The following is an 18,442-nucleotide window of genomic DNA, read 5'->3' on the forward strand; positions in this document are numbered from 1 at the left end:
AGTATCCTGGGGATGGTTTTCTGTAGTCTTTTTGCTAATATCTTATTTAACATTTTAGCATCAATATTCATTAGGGAGATTGATCTATAATTTTCTTTCTCTGTTTTCAGCCTACCTGGTTTAGGTATCAATATCATATCTGTGTCATAAAAGGAATTTGGTAGGACTCCTTCATTCCCTATTTTTTCAAACAGCTTATATAGCATTGGGGCTAATTGTTCTTAAAATGTTTGGTAGAACCCACATGTAAATCCATCTGCTCCTGGGGATTTTTTCTTAGGGAGTTGACTAATAGATTGTTCTATTTTTTTCTGAAATAGGACTATTTAAGCAATTTACTTCCTCCTCTGTTAATCTGGAAAGCCTGTATTTTTGGAGGTAGTCATCCATTTCACTTAGGTTATCAAATTTATTGGCATAAAGTTGGGCAAAGTAAGTCCTTATTATTTTTCTAATTTCTTCTTCATTGGTGGAAAGTTCTCCCTTTTCATTTTTAAGACTAACAATTTGATTTTCCTCTTTCCTTTATCTAATCAGATTTACCAAAGTTTTATTTAGTTTTATTTTATTGTTTTTTTTCATAAAACCAACTCTTAGATTTATTTATTAACTCAATATTTTTTTTACTTTTAATATTATTAATTTCTCCTTTTAATTTTAGAATTTCAAGTTTAGTATTTGATTGGGGGGGGTTAATTTGGTCTTTTTCTAGCTTTTTAAGTTGCAAGCCCAATTCATTGATCTTCTCTTTCTCTATTTTATTCAAGTAAGACTCTAAAGATAAAAATTCCTCCTTATTACCACTTTGGCTGCATCCCACAAATTTTGGTAGGATGTCTCATCATTGTCATTATCTTGAATGAAATTATTAATTGTGTCTATAATTTGCTGTTTCGTTCAATCGTTCTTTAAAATGAGATTATTTAGTTTCCAGAAGCCACAATTACAAACTGACAATGATTCTCAATAAATACATTTAACCTAAAAATAAGCTTCAAACTAGACCACTTTTCCATCATCTTCATCCCTATTGTACTATATGTCATATGATCTATTCTAGAATTCTCAACATGATACATGCATGCAGACCCTAACATACAGCCCTTTTTAAAATTACTTTTTTGGTCTATTTCAACTTTTTGTTAAATGTAGTTTTTATTGTGTCATGATCTGAAAAGAAAGCATTTACTTGTTGCTCCTATAAAACCAAGAGGGGATTGTATGAGGGCAGTGGTAATTACTAAGCCTATGTGACTGTCTAATGAATCTGTCTTGCCTCTTAAAGAGAGCTTCTGGCTCTCAATCTCCCAGAGTGCTCCTCTTCTACCCCTGACAATGTTCCGAATTAAACAGCCTTCCTGCATTTAATTTATGTCCTAATATATGGTCAATTTTTATATAGGTTCCATAAGAACCTATTTTCTTTTTGCAACTCTCTTAACTTCTCCTTTAGGAAGTTAGGTGCTATACCACTTGGTTCATATATGTTTAATATTGATATTGATTCATTGTCTATACTACCCTTTAGCAAGATATATTTTTCTTCCTTATCTCTTTTAATTATATCAATTTTTGCTTTTGCTTGATCTGAGATAAGGAAGACTACCCTTTGACTTCACCTGAAGAATAAAAGATTCTTCTCCAGCCTTTTACCTTTACTCTGTATGTATCTCTCTGCTTTAAATATGTTTCTTGTGAACATATTGTGGGGTTCTAACTTTTAATCCAGTCTGCTATCTGCCTCCACTTAATGGGAGAGTTCATCCCATTCACATTTATGGTTAAAATTACTAATTCTGCATTTCCTGCCATATTATTATCCCCAAATGATGCTTTTCTTTTTCTTGCCCCCCCCCCTTATTCCCTTTCCCAGTATTAAACTTATGGGTATCACTTGTGTCATACAGCTCTCCCTCTTTAGGATTCCTCCCACCCACTTTGAATCCCTTCCTTTTTCTTGTACCCTAATTTTATTACTCTTTTCTTTTCCCTTTTCCTCTTCCACTTTTTAATGAAGTGAGAGAAGTTTCTCTGTAAACTAAAAATGTCAATTATTTTCTCTTTGAGTCAACTCTGATGAGAATAAAATTCACATAATGTTCCTTCCCCTCTTTAAATTCCCTCACATATGATAGGTTTCCTTTGCCTCTTAGTGGGATGTAGTTTCCCTCTTTTTATCTCCCCTTTTCCCTTTTTCTGACACTATCCTCTTTCCATTTCTACTTCCCTTTTTTTATATTATATCAGTAAAATCAATTTATACATGTACTTTTTATGTATATCCACAACAGAAATAGTCCTAAAGAGTTCCTTTTACCTTTTTCTAATTCTCTTGAGTCCTATGGTTGGAGATCAAATTTTTGTTTAGTTCTAGTTTTTTCTTTAGAAACAAATGGAATTCATCTGTTTCATTAAATGTCCATCTTATTCCCCAGAAGAAAATGCTCAGCTTAGTTGGGTAGTTTATTCTTGGCTGCATTCAAAGTTCTTTTGCCTTTTGGAATATCAGATTCCAGGCCCTTTGATCTTTTAATGTGGAAGTAGCTAGATGTTGAGTGATCCTTATTGTGGCACCTTAGTATTTGAATTGTTTTTTTCCTGCTGCTTGTAATTTTTTTTTCCTTTGTCTGATCTGAAATTTAGCCACAATTTCCCTTGGAGTTTTTATTTTAGGTTCTTTTTCAGGTGTTTTATTTATTCTTTCAATGCCTATTTTACCTTCTGATTCTATTACATCTGGGCAGTTCTCTTTGATGATTTCCTGTAAAACAGTATCTATGCTCTTTTTTTCTTTATAATTTTTGGGAAGTTCAATAATGCTCAGATCATCTCTCCTAGAGCTATTTTCCAGATCCGTTGTTTTTTGAAGGAAATAGTTAACATTTTTTCCTAGTTTTCTCTTTTTTTTTTTTTTTTTTGTTTTGCTTGACTGATTCTTGATGTCTCAGTGAATTATTCATTTCTATTTGTTCAGTTCTGATTTTTAATGAGTTATATTCTTCATTAGCTTTTTTTTTTTTTTTTTTTTACTTTTTTTGTATATGTTCAATTGATTTTTTAAATGAGTTGTTTTACTTTATGGGATTTCTTTTCCATTTCAATATTTTTTTTTTTTACTAAGTTATTTTCTTTTTCCAATTCACAAATCCTACTTGTTTGAGAGTTATTTATTTTTTCTAATTCACAAATCCTACTTTCCTGGGAGTTCTTTTCCTTTTCCAATTCCCAAATTCTGTTTCCTTGCACTTCTTGGCAGTTCTTTACCTTTTCCAATTCACGTTTCTCTTTCCTTTCCCCATTTTTCTTCTAGCTCTCTTTTAACATTTTTATAGTTTTTTTTTTTTTTCCCCTAGGAGAGCCTTGTGTGATGGGGACTAGTTACATCTATCTTTGCAGTTTTATCTTGAGACTATCTGCTATTAGTCTCCTCAGGATTGAAAACCTGCTCTCTTTCTGTATAGAAGCCATCAATTGTCCTTTCAATTTTTAAACTAATTTTTAAAAGCCTTTAAAGTCTGCCTTCAGGGCAAGGACTTTACCAGCTTCCTCTGCAGAGCAGGGATAGGTATATGGACAGGACAATAACTATCCTCTCAATGGGCTTCAAAGAGCAGCTGAGCTGCAGGAGTGCTCTGGGAAAAGCTCCACACCAGAAATGACTCAGGCCTGGGTAGCATGGGTGAGCTGAAGAAGCACCCTGCTAAGAAACCTGTTGACAGATTAGCGACTGCCTTGGGGCTGTAGGCTGAGCAATGAAAGTGTCACTACTCCAGCCAAAATCCTGCTGTGGGTATTATCAGTTGCCCTGCCTCACAAAGAAGTTTCTCTGCCCTGTGGAATACAGTTGTGTGGAAGTTCTATTGCCCCAACCCAAACCCCCAATATGCAAATTAGAGTCTGCCCTGGGCTCCATTCCCTTGATGTGCAGATTTGTGACTGTCCCGAGGGAAAGCCCTATGTTGCAGAATGCAGCTGCACAGCTGTGCTGTGGCCTGTTCTGGTTCCCTCACTTCCGGTTTTGAGTGGGTATAGCTAGATCCTGTTAGGTTCTGGCATTTTTTAGATTACCCTCTACCTTTGGCTTCAATTTCTCTGCTCATCTACTGTTTTGCAATCAAAGCAGAGCAGATAATCTGTGGTAGCATCCTCTTTGTAAATTTTCCATCCATGGAGACTATCCCTGCCTTGGCCTGCTCCAGATGCTAGCCTCTAGTTCTGTCTTTGCTTATGCTGGTCCACTCCCGCTACTCAGAACAAACTTTTTCTGACAATCTCCCAGATTGTCTTCGTTGGTAAATTGTTGCACTTCCAATCTTTGTTAATTTTACCCATCAAGCGCTATTTTTGAGGCTGAATTTAATAATTAGTATTGATTAGTATTGAGGATATGAAAGAAGCTCAGCAAGTCGCATGTGCCTTCTCCACCATCTTGGCTCTGCCCCCCACCAATATACTTTCAATATAATATCAATCCACTGACCAATGATTCTGGCATATTAATGAACAAACTAAATCATCTTCAAGATGTCAAAATAATAACAGAAAGTCTCCAGCACATTGAATATAGACATTATGGAAGATTTATGAAGGGAGCAATATTATATGGTAAAAAATTATGGGAGTGACAATGGGATCCAATCAATGTATTAATATATAATAATATCTTTAAAATGATATCATATATAAAATATACGATATATTACAATAATATAACATATAACATAACATAATGATATAATATAATATATAACATGATATATATCATAATTATATACATATAATTACATAAAATAATATATAATACCTTGAAAATATCTTTAGCTTAATTACATATCTTTATCTGATAGTGCCTTTCAGTACTTTTGAATTTGAAAAGATCTATAGTCTCACTGGTTTCTGTGATCTTTCCACTGTCTTCCTTTAATATCTTATCTGATAATATTTTATGTATATTATCTCATTTGATTTAACAGTTTCTTGAGTTGATATGGCCACTTATTTTCATTATTTGGTATTCAAACTTCTTTTGGTGAGACTCTGATTCTAGGCTGACCCATCTAGAACTTTATGTTCTACCTAAGCAGAAACCTATTCAATTACTGTGTAATCATGTCCAAATCATTATAGTTCACATTAGTTACATGTCTATTATTATCAACACTGTATCAAAAGTAAGAAAGAAACCTAGGTCATGATTCTAAAAACTCAACAATTTTCCATTATTTGATGCAAATGATGTGATGTCTATAGAGCAAGATAAGTCCAAGTAAAACATAAGATTTGAAGGGATAGAAGCCATAATGAGGCAAATCTAATGAGGCAGGCTGTTTATTATGGTGAGGGGAAATATTTCTTAATAAGAGTTGTAAAGTGAAACAATCTGCTTTGAAAGTTAATGTGTTTCCTTTCTTTGAAGATTTTCAAGTAGAATCTACATAACCACTTATTAGGGATTGCTTTCAGATATGGTTTGGAGTAGATGTTTCCTTAAGTACCTTCCAACCTTCAAATTCTTTATTTCTATAAATTCTTACTTCTAATATAGGATTAGGTTTGCTTGTTATGGGTAAGACATGAGATGATAACATTTTGTTAGTCAATTAATAAACATTTATGTAATGTAGATATTATGCTAGGTACTGGGATACAAAAAAAAAAAAAAAAAAAAAAAAAAAAAAAGTTCCTCCATTCAAGGAGCTCACATTTTAACAGAAGAAAGAGCATGCAGATAATTAGTTACAAATATCAGATATTAGAATTAAGGAAGATCAGAAAAGGCTTCTTGTAGAATGAAGACTTTTAATTGATACTTGATAGAAGCAAGGGAAACGCAGAATTGAAAATAAGGTGGGAGAGTTTCCAGACATGGGGGACAGCCAGTAAATAGGTGAAATTAAGAGATGGGACTAGGACTAGTTAATCCAGGTTGATCTAGGACTAGGAAGAAGGTAGTGTCATTTTGTCAGTGAATATATTGGGGTAGATGTGTAAGGTGTAAGAAAACTGAAAAGGTGAAGGAGGCATATTATGAAGGGTCTTAAATACAAAATAGATTTTTATTTTTGATTCAGAAGTTGATAGGGAGCTAATGGAGTTAATAGAGTGAGATAGGGGAGTGGTGATCTGACATATTTTGGACCATCATTTTCATTTATGTGTGGAGGAAAGAATACAGTAGTGAAAGATTATTTGTTTCAGGGAGATTAGAAAATGCTACTGCAATTAGTGCTTTGTGAGGTGATGAGGGGTGTCATCAGGGTAGTGACAGTATCAGACAAGGGCCATATAAAGAAGATATAACCAAAGTAAAATCAACAAGCCTTGACAGCAAATTGCAGATGGGGATGGGGAGAGAAATAAGAGACAATGAGGTGTTGAGGATGACACCTAGGGGAAATGGGATGATGGTGGTACCTTCAACAAAAATAAGGAAGAGTTCTGGAGGACAATATATAATGGATTCAATTTTATATGTAGGGAGTTTAAGATGTCTATGAAATATCAACCTTGAAATTCCAGCAGGCAGTTGAAGATTCAAAACTAGATTCAATAGAGAGGTTGTGTTAAGAGTTCAAATGTTGGAGTTTGTTCTTCTCAGAGTGCAGCCGGTTTAGAGGCTTGGAGCCCTTCGGATGTCTCCAAATCCAAAGGTTCTGTCCTTCAGCCTCTGCCTCTGCTTTCTTCTGCCTCCAACCAAGACAGAGATGGAAGGTCTCTCTTATCTCCTTCTGGGGAGCCCAGCCACCAACTTGCCATGGAGAGAGGGCTTCTGGCGTAGCTCCACTGAAATCTGTTAAAGTGTTCTCTGCACCAGAGTCGTTCCTCTCGAGTCCAGCGCGATCAGCCAGCCAAGAGGAAAAAAATGTATTCTGGAATGGCTGTCTCGCCTTATATGTGAACCTTCTGAAAGAATGGGATTATGGGTTTTCTCCCATAGTGCTCTCTGGCCCAAAGAGCTTTAAGGTGTGGACTCTCTTGAAGTTAGAAAGTGTACTTTGTGGGGGACTTCCGGCCAAGATGGCGGAGAGGAAATACACTTCTGTGTAACCTTCGTGTTTTTCTCTCACTATTCATTTCATTTCATGCCTCTGAATTAATGCTCGACTGAAAAAAAAAACCATACAATTACTTACCAAGAGAAACCATCCTTGAGACTCTTCAAGAAAGGTCTGTTTTTGCGCGAGGGCGGGGACGGTATTTGGAAGCAGTCTGCGGGCAGCAGCTGCAACCAGAGCACAGATAGCAGCTCAGAACCGGGTAGAGCGGAGAGGGGGTAGGGCGCGATCGCAGCCGTCTCTGCGGGGAGAGCTTTGCTATAGGAGCAAGTCAGCAGCCCAGCAGAGAAGCTAAAAACACCGGGGGTGAAGAACACAACCCCAAACAGCTGGAGTCTCTCGGGACCTGGCCACCCCTCCCACACAGTGTCTCAGCCCGCTCGGATCTCAGAGCGCTCAGATCTCAGAGCGCAGGCGCCATAGCACAGTAGGACCCGTGCCTCACGAATACCCTGCCCCTCCCCCAAAGAAAGCAGCCTCCATTCAAGGGGTTTTTTTCCTTCTGTTTCTTTGATAGTTTGTCTTTGATAAATAGACAGAATGAGCAAGAAACTGAAAAAGAATTTAACCCTGGACAGCTTTTATACAGATAAAGAGCAGACTCCAAACCCTGAGGAGACTAAAAACAAACAGTCCCCAGGTGAATCCCCGAAGGAGGAGACCTCATGTCCCTCAGCACAGATGAATCTCATGGAGGAAATTAAAAAGGCTCTCACAAGGGAGCTAGAAGAAAAATGGGAAAAGGAGAGGGAGGCTCTGCAAAAGGAGAAGGAGGCTTGGCAAAAGAGCCTGGAGAAGTCAGTTAAAGAGAGAGTGGATAAAGAAACCAAATCCTTGAAAAATAGGATTGGTGAACTGGAAAACAAAATTGGCGAAATGGAAAAAAATTCCACAGAACAAAAAAACTAAATTGGACAATTAGAAAAAGATCTTAAAAAAGTGAGTGAAGAAAATACCTCACTGAAAATCAGGGTCGAACAATTGGAATTGAATGACTCGAGGAGACAAGAAGAATCAGTCAAGCAAATCCAAAAAAATCAAACAATGGAAAAGGATGTGAAATACCTTCTGGGGAAGACAACAGACCTGGAAAACAGATCCAGGAGAGACAACCTGAGAATCATCGGACTTCCAGAAAAGTATGATGAAAAAAAAAAGCCTGGACACTATCTTCCAGGAAATTATCAAAGAGAACTGCCCAGAAGTCATAGAAACAGAAGGTAAAATAGACATTGAAAGAATTCATCGATCCCCTACTGAAAGGGATCCTAAAATCAAAACACCAAGGAATATAGTGGCCAAATGCCAGAACCCTCAGGCAAAGGAAAAAATACTGCAAGCGGCTAGAAAAACCCAATTCAAGTATCAAGGAGCCACAATAAGGATCACCCAGGATCTGGCAGCATCCACATTAAAGGATCGAAGGGCCTGGAATATGATATTCCGAAAGGCTAAGGAACTTGGTATGCAACCAAAAATAACTTACCCAGCGAGATTGAGCATCTTTTTCCAGGGAAGAAGATGGACATTCAACGAAATAAGCGAATTTCATCTATTTCTGATGAAAAAGCCAGAACTTAACAAAAAATTTGATCTACAAGCACAGAACTCAAGAGAAATCTAAAAAGGTAAAGATTAATCTTGGGAACTATATTTCGGCTATAAAGATGTATAAAGAATACATGTATACCTTGTTCTAGAAACTAGATGTGGAAAGGACATTGTACTAGAAAAAAGGGAAAGTGGGGGTACTACATTTCATGAAGAGGCAAAGAAAACCTAGTATATCTGAGAGAAAGAATGGAGAGGGATGAAAATAGTGAGTATTTTACTGCTTTCAGAATTGGCATTAAGAGAAGAATTTTAGACATATTCAATCTATGGTGAAACTTCTCCCACCTCATTGAAAAGTGAGAAGGGAAAAGTGAAAAAGGAAGGAATAAGCCAAGTGGAAGGGAATACGGTAACTGGGAGGGAAAGGGGCAAGTTGGGGGGGAACTCTAAGGAGGGGGGTAGGGATACTGAAAAAGGGAGGGCAGTGAGAAGCAAGGGGAGCTCACAAGCTTAATACTGGGAAGGGGGGTAAGGGAGGGGGTAAGGGAGTAAGAAGGGAGAAAAGCATAAACCGGGGTTAACAAGATGGCAAGTAATACAGAATTGGTCATTTTAACCATAAATGTGAACGGGGTAAACTCCTCTATAAAGAGGAAGCGGTTAGCAGAATGGATTAAAAGCCAGAATCCTACAATATGTTGTATACAGGAAACACACCTGAAGCAGGGTGATACATGCAGGTTAAAGGTAAAAGGTTGGAGCAAAATCTACTATGCTTCAGGTGAAGCCAAAAAAGCAGGGGTAGCCATCCTGATCTCAGATCAAGCTAAAGCAAAAATTGATCTAATCAAAAGAGATAAGGAAGGGCACTATATCTGGCTAAAGGGTAGAATGAATAATGAAGAAGTATCTATATTAAATATATATGCACCAAGTAGTGTAGCATCTAAATTCTTAAAAGAGAAATTAAGAGAGCTGCAAGAAGAAATAGACAGTAAAACTATAATAGTGGGAGATCTCAACCTTGCACTCTCAGAATTAGATAAATCAAACCACAAAATAAATAAGAAAGAAGTCAAAGAGATAAATAGAATACTAGAAAAATTAGATATGATAGATCTCTGGAGAAAATGTAATGGGGACAGAAAGGAGTACACCTTCTTTTCAGCAGTTCATGCAACTTATACAAAAATTGATCATATATTAGGACATAAAAACCTCAAACTCAAATGCAGTAAGGCAGAAATAGTGAATGCATCCTTTTCAGACCATGATGCATTGAAAATTACATTCAATAAAAAGCCACAGGAAAGTAGACCAAAAAATAATTGGAAACGAAATAATCTCATACTAAAGAATGATTGGGTGAAACAGCAAATTATAGACATAATTAATAACTTCATCCAAGAAAATGATAATAATGAGACATCATACCAAAATGTATGGGATGCAGCCAAAGCGGTAATAAGGGGAAATCTCATATCTCTAGAGGCCTATTTGTATAAAATAGAGAAAGAGAAGGTCAATGAATTGGGCTTGCAACTAAAAATGCTAGAAAAGGAACAAATTAAAAACCCCCAATCAAACACTAAACTTGAAATTCAAAAAATAAAAGGAGAGATCAATAAAATTGAAAGTAAAAAAACTATTGAATTGATTAATAAAACTAAGAGTTGGTTCTATGAAAAAACCAACAAAATAGACAAACCCTTAGTAAATCTGATTAAAAAAAGGAACGAGGAAAATCAAATTGTTAGTCTTAAAAATGAAAAGGGAGAACTCACCACTAACGAAGAGGAAATTAGAGCAATAATTAGGAGTTACTTTGCCCAACTTTACGCCAATAAATTCGACAACTTAAATGAAATAGAAGAATACCTCCAAAAATATAGCTTACCTAAACTAACAGAGGAAGAAGTAAATATCCTAAACACTCCTATCTCAGAAAAAGAAATAGAACAAACTATCAATCAAATCCCTAAGAAAAAAACCCCAGGACCAGATGGATTTACATCTGAATTCTATCAAACATTTAAAGATCAATTAACTCCAATGCTAAATAAACTATTTGAAGAAGTAGGGATTGAAGGAGTCCTACCAAACTCCTTTTATGACACAGATATGGTACTGATACCTAAACCAGGTAGGCCGAAAACAGAGAAAGAAAATTATAGACCAATCTCCCTAATGAATATTGATGCTAAAATCTTAAATAAAATATTAGCAAAAAGATTACAGAAAATCATCCCCAGGATAATACACTATGACCAAGTAGGATTTATACCAGGAATGCAGGGCTGGTTCAATATTAGGAAAACTATTAACATAATTGACTATATCAACAACCAACCAAACAAAAACCATATGATCATTTCAATAGATGCAGAAAAATCATTTGAAAAAATCCAACAGCCATTCCTAATAAAAACACTTGAGAGCATAGGAATAAAAGGACTTTTCCTTAAAATAGTTAGGAGCATATATTTTAAACCTTCAGTAAGCATCATATGCAATGGGGAAAAACTGGAACCTTTCCCGGTAAGATCTGGAGTGAAGCAAGGTTGCCCACTATCACCATTATTATTCAATATTGTATTAGAAACACTGGCCTCTGCAATAAGAGTCGAGAAAGAGATTAAAGGAATTAGAGTAGGCAATGAGGAAACCAAACTATCACTCTTTGCAGATGATATGATGGTATACCTAGAAAACCCCAGAGATTCTACTAAAAAGCTATTAGAAATAATTCATAATTTTAGCAAAGTAGCAGGATACAAAATAAATCCCCATAAATCCTCAGCATTCTTATACACCACCAACAAAATCCAAGAGCAAGAGATACAAAGAGAAATTCCATTCAAAATAACTGTTGATAGCATAAAATATTTGGGAATCTACCTACCAAAGGAAAGTCAGGAATTATATGAGCAAAATTACAAAAAAGTTTTCACACAAATAAAGTCAGACTTAAATAATTGGAAAAATATTAAGTGCTCTTGGATAGGCCGAGCAAATATAATAAAGATGACAATACTCCCTAAACTAATCTATTTATTTAGTGCTATACCAATCAGACTTCCAAGAAAATATTTTAATGATTTAGAAAAAGTAACAACAAAATTCATATGGAACAATAAAAAGTCGAGAATCTCAAGGGAATTAATGAAAAAAAAATCAAATGAAGGTGGTCTAGCTGTACCTGATCTAAAATTATATTATAAAGCAGCAGTCACCAAAACCATCTGGTATTGGCTTAGAAATAGATTAGTTGATCAGTGGAAAAGGTTAGGTTCACAAGACAGAATAGTCAACTATAGCAATCTAGTGTTTGACAAACCCAAAGATTCTAAATTTTGGGATAAGATTTCATTATTTGATAAAAACTGCTGGGATAACTGGAAATTAGTATGGCAGAAATTAGGCAAGGACCCACACTTAACACCACATACCAAGATAAGATCAAAATGGGTCCATGACCTAGGCATAAAGAACGAGATTATAAATAAATTAGAGGAACATAGGATAGTTTATCTCTCAGACTTGTGGAGGAGAAAGAAATTTGTGACCAAAGATGAACTAGAGACCATTACCAATCACAAAATAGAAAATTTTTATTATATCAAATTAAAAAGCCTTTGTACAAACAGAACGAATGCAAACAAGATTAGTAGGGAAGTAACAAACTGGGAAAACATCTTTACAATTAAAGGTTCTGATAAAGGCCTCATCTCCAAAATATATAGAGAACTGACTCAAATTTATAAAAAATCAAGCCATTCTCCAATTGATAAATGGTCAAAGGATATGAACAGACAATTTTCAGATGAAGAAATTGAAACTATTACCACTCATATGAAAGAGTGTTCCAAATCACTATTGATCAGAGAAATGCAAATTAAGATGACTCTGAGATATCACTACACACCTGTCAGATTGGCTAAGATGACAGGAAAAAACAATGATGAATGTTGGAGGGGATGCGGGAAAACGGGGACATTGATGCATTGTTGGTGGAGTTGTGAACGAATCCAGCCATTCTGGAGAGCGATCTGGAATTATGCCCAAAAAGTTATCAAACTGTGCATACCCTTTGATCCAGCAGTGTTTCTATTGGGCTTATACCCCAAAGAGATACTAAAAAAGGGAAGGGGACCTGTATGTGCAAAAATGTTTGTAGCAGCCCTGTTTGTAGTGGCTAGAAACTGGAAAATGAATGGATGCCCATCAATTGGAGAATGGCTGGGTAAATTGTGGTATATGAATGTTATGGAATATTATTGCTCTGTAAGGAATGACCAGCAGGATGAATACAGAGAGGCTTGGAGAGACCTACATGGACTGATGCTAAGTGAGATGAGCAGAACCAGGAGATCATTATACACTTCGACAACGATATTGTATGAGGATGTATTCTGATGGAAGTGGATTTCTCTGACAAAGAGACTTAACTGAGTTTCATTGGAGAAATGATGGGCAGAAACAGCTACACCCAAAGAAGGAATACTGGGAAATGAATGTGAACTATTTGCATTTTTGATTTTCTTCCCGAGTTATTTTTACCTTCTGAATCCAATTCTCCCTGTGCAACAAGAGAACTGTTCGGTTCTGCAAATATGTATTGTATCTAGGATATACTGCAACATGTTTAGCATATATAGGACTGCTTGCCATCTTGGGGGAGGGGGAGAGGGAGGGAGGGGAAAAAACGAAACATAAGTGATTGCAAGGGATAATGTCGTGTAGAAATTATCCTGGCATGGATTCTGTCAATGCGAAGTTATTATTAAATAAAATAAAATTTATAAAAAAAAAAAAAAAAAAAAGAAAGTGTACTTTGTGAAGCTAGCATACTTGTGGACTCCAATGAGTAAAGGTGGGAACACAAGCCTTGTCTTGATTAGTTCTACTTAGTACCTTGTTTCAGGTTCTGGCCAAAACAACTTCTTGTAAGATTAGATCAACTCTAATTACTTAGCAGTTAGTAAGGATTCCAACATCTCCCCCTTTCTTTTGTTTTAAAACATAGGGGGTTTCTGAGGGGGTACACATAAATCCATCAATATGGGAGGCATTATACATAATTTACATGAGCACATAGCAATATAACACAGGCTAGTAGTAATGTAACAAATAACAAGAATCAATCTGAAAATTTACACATGTCCATAAGTCCTAGAAACAGTCCAATAGGATTCCATTGTCCATTAGTTCATGTGCCAGGAATCTAATAATTCTTTATTTTATTTTTTTTTTTTTTAAGTTTTTTTATTTAATAATTACATTATATTGACACTCATTTCTGTTCCGATTTTTTTCCCCTCCCTCCCTCCACCCCCTCCCCTAGATGGCAAGCAGTCCTTTATATGTTGGATATGTTGCAGTATATCCTAGATACAATATATGTTTGCAGAACCGAACAGTTCTCTTGTTGCGTAGGGAGAATTGGATTCAGAAGGTATAAATAATCCGGGAAGAAAAACAAAAATGCAGATAGTTCACATTCGTTTCCCAGTGTTCTTTCTTTGGGTGTAGCTGCTTTTGTCCGTCATTTATCAATTGAAACTCAGGTCTCTTTGTCAAAGAAATCCACTTCCATCAAAATATGTCCTCATACAATATCGTTGTCGAAGTGTATAATGATCTCCTGGTTCTGCTCATTTCACTTAGCATCAGTTCATGAAGGTCTCTCCAAGCCTCTCTGTATTCATCCTGCTGGTCATTTCTTACAGAACAATAATATTCCATAACATTCATATACCACAATTTACCCAGCCATTCTCCAATTGATGGGCATCCATTCATTTTCCAGTTTCTAGCCACTACAAACAGGGCTGCTACAAACATTTTGGCACATACAGGTCCCTTTCCCTTCTTTAGTATTTCTTTGGGATATAAGCCCAATAGAAACACTGCTGGATCAAAGGATATGCACATTTTGATAATTTTTTGGGCATAATTCCAGATTGCTCTCCAGAATGGTTGGATTCGTTCACAACTCCACCAACAATGCATTAGTGTCCCAGTTTTCCCGCATCCCCTCCAACATTCATCATTATTTTTTCCTGTCATCTTAGCCAATCTGACAGGTGTGTAGTGGTATCTCAGAGTTGTCTTAATTTGCATTTCTCTGATCAATAATGATTTGGAACACTCTTTCATATGAGTGGTAATAGTTTCAATCTCATCCTCTGAAAATTGTCTGTTCATATCCTTTGACCATTTATCAATTGGAGAATGGCTTGATTTCTTATAAATTTGAGTCAGTTCTCTATATATTTTGGAAATGAGGCCTTTATCAGAACCTTTAACTGTGAAAATGTTTTCCCAGTTTGTTGCTTCCCTTCTAATCTTGTTTGCATTAGTTTTATTTGTACAAAGGCTTTTTAATTTGATGTAATCGAAATTTTCTATTCTGTGATCAGTAATGGTCTCTAGTTCATCTTTGGTCACAAATTTCTTTCTCCTCCACAAGTCTGAGAGATAAACTATTCTATGTTCCTCTAATTTATTTATAGTCTCGTTCTTTATGCCTAGGTCATAGACCCATTTTGATCTTATCTTGGTATATGGTGTTAAGTGTGGGTCCATGCCTAATTTCTGCCATACTAATTTCCAATTATCCCAGCAGTTTTTATCAAATAATGAATTCTTTTCCCAGAAGTTAGGGGCTTTGGGTTTGTCAAACACTAGATTGCTATAATTGACTATTCTGTCTTGTGAGCCTAGCCTTTTCCACTGATCCACTAATCTATTTCTTAGCCAATACCAAATGGTTTTGGTGACTGCTGCTTTATAATATAATTTTAGATCAGGTACAGCTAGGCCACCTTCATTTGATTTTTTTTTCATTAGTTCCCTTGAGATTCTCGACTTTTTATTGTTCCATATGAATTTTGTTGTTATTTTTTCTAGATCAATAAAATATTTTCTTGGAAGTCTGATTGGTATAGCACTAAATAAATAGATTAGTTTAGGGAGTATTGTCATCTTTATTATGTTCGCTCGGCCAATCCAAGAGCACTTAATATTTTTCCAATTATTTAAGTCTGACTTTATTTGTGTGGAGACTTTTTTATAATTTTGCTCATATAATTCCTGACTTTCCTTTGGTAGATAGATTCCCAAATATTTTATGGTATCAACAGTTATTCTGAATGGAATTTCTCTTTGTATCTCTTGCTGTTGGGTTTTGTTGGTGATGTATAAAAATGCTGAGGATTTATGGGGATTTATTTTGTAGCCAGCTACTTTGCTAAAATTATGAATTATTTCCAATAGCTTTTTGGTAGAATCTCTGGGGTTCTCTAGGTATACCATCATATCATCTGCAAAGAGTGATAGTTTGGTTTCCTCATTGCCTACTCTAATTCCTTTTATATCTTTCTCGACTCTTATTGCCGAGGCTAGTGTTTCTAATACGATATTAAATAATAATGGTGATAGTGGGCAACCTTGCTTCACTCCAGATCTTACTGGGAAAGGTTCCAGTTTTTCCCCATTGCATATGATGCTTACTGATGGTTTTAAATATATGCTCCTGACTATTTTAAGGAAAAGTCCATTTATTCCTATGCTCTCAAGTGTTTTTATTAGGAATGGATGTTGGATTTTATCAAATGCTTTTTCTGCATCTATTGAGATGATCATGTGGTTTTTGTTTGTTTGGTTATTGATATAGTCAATTATGCTAATAGTTTTCCTAATATTGAACCAGCCCTGCATTCCTGGTATAAATCCTACTTGGTCATAGTGTATTATCCTGGTGACAATTTTCTGTAATCTTTTTGCTAATATTTTATTTAAGATTTTAGCATCAATATTCATTAGGGAGATTGGTCTATAATTTTCTTTCTCTGTTTTCAGCCTACCTGGTTTAGGTATCAGTACCATATCTGTGTCATAAAAGGAGTTTGGTAGGACTCCTTCAATCCCTATTTTTTCAAATAGTTTATATAACATTGGAGTTAATTGTTCTTTAAATGTTTGGTAGAATTCACATGTAAATCCATCTGGTCCTGGGGATTTTTTCAACTATAAAAGGAGTAAAAACTCCTGTTTTGCCTTCAAAAGTCCATCTCATAGGGGCAGCACTAACTTCAGCTGCTATTGATCCTCCTACTCCAGACATATAGGTATCTGCTTTAATCTTTGGCCAGTGACTGGGCCAACTGGCACCTCTAATAACTGTACGATCCGCACCTGTGTCTACCAATCCTTCCAATGGTAGGCCATTTATATAGATTGTGAGCATAGGTCGGTCAACCGTTACTGCTGCTGTCCAGTATATTTCTGGTTTTTGTGGTCTGGAGTCAGAACCTGGGTGACTATCACGAGGTTGCTTATTAGGATTCTGTATGAGTAAACCTGATGCTACTACGTCTCCTGGGTGATAAGTCACACATTGTCTACCTGTATTAGTGACTGGGATATTATCTACACATTCCCCAGTTTCCCACATCAGTGTGTGGATGGACACTGTTTTGTACATACAAGGAGGTGAAATGGTCAAGCCTACTGTGCCTGGAGGTAGGGGATCCATAGGCTGGAGAGGAACAGATTTCACCTCTCCATGGGGTATCTCAGTTGTCCCAGCTGCATACAGCTCTATTCTCCCCAATTGTAATTCCCTTATGCCATCAGGTTGCTTCCTGGCTGGTTGACTGTGTAATCCCCTTCTCCCATCATATGGCTTTCTGGCTGATTGGTCATATCTGGGTAATGGACTTCTAGGCACTCTCTGGGTGCACCATTGGCTGCCATCATGCCCCAAGTGTTTTTTGCCTTGGGCCCTGGGGCTGGGCCCCTCATCCCGTTTCCCTGAATCTGTCTGCATTCTGAGGCCCAATGGAAGCCTCTGTTGCATTTTGGACATGGGGTTTGGGGTCTTGTTCTCTCACCTTGTCTTCCCATTCTATCTCTGTACCAACATTGAGCTTTCAGATGTCCTACTTTTCCACACTGAAAGCATCTACGAGTCTCTCTGGAAGTCCCTTGCCAAGAAGGATTCTGTCTTCTCATGTTTGGATTTTGGGAAGTCTGCATCATAGCCTGGCTATAAAAGGCACCTGTGCCCACTGTGGCACAGCGTCTTATGAGTTCCTCTAAAGGAGCATCTTTGCGCAGTCCTAGTATAATTCTTCTGCAAACCTCATTAGCATTTTCCTTAGCAAGTTGCCTTATCAAAATGTCTGTTATTGCATTTTCTCCATTTGTTCTCATGATAGCTGTCTGCAAGCGTCCCACAAAGTCAGCGAAGGGTTCATTTGGCCCTTGTGTTAGTGAATGATCAGCATAAGGATAATAATTGAATCCATGGAAGCCAATGATATCACCAACATAAATAACAATAGAGAGTAGAGAGAGTAAATAACATTAAAAGAGAAGAGCAACACTGTGATAGCGGTCTATGGGTTATTCATATTTTTCAGACATAAACTGGATGAAAGCCCAAGAAAGAAGAAAGAAAAGGAGTAGTCAGATATGTAAGAAAAGAACCAGGACAATGTGGTATTTTGAAAATATATATAGAAAAGAGTATTAAGGAGAAAATGTCTTTAGAAGTTGTATAGCATCAGAGACTCTCCCCCACTTGTAGGGGTTTCCTCTTATTTTGTATGTACTTTTTTCATTTAGAATAAAAGTATCTGGGTTTTTTAAAGTTTAATAAAGGTCTTATCCAACTTCATATGTTTACGGTGAACCATTCATAATCTGATGAAAATGGTTAAAAACTCAAAAGAGATATATAAAGTATTTCTGTGTATTTTAGATGGTAAGGAGATTGTGAGGTTCAATTATAAATAGAGTAATAAGCACTGTCTTTGCCTAGGTTT

The sequence above is a fragment of the Antechinus flavipes genome, chromosome 1, assembly GCF_016432865.1.
Source record: "Antechinus flavipes isolate AdamAnt ecotype Samford, QLD, Australia chromosome 1, AdamAnt_v2, whole genome shotgun sequence".
Classification (NCBI taxonomy): Eukaryota; Metazoa; Chordata; class Mammalia; order Dasyuromorphia; family Dasyuridae; genus Antechinus; species Antechinus flavipes.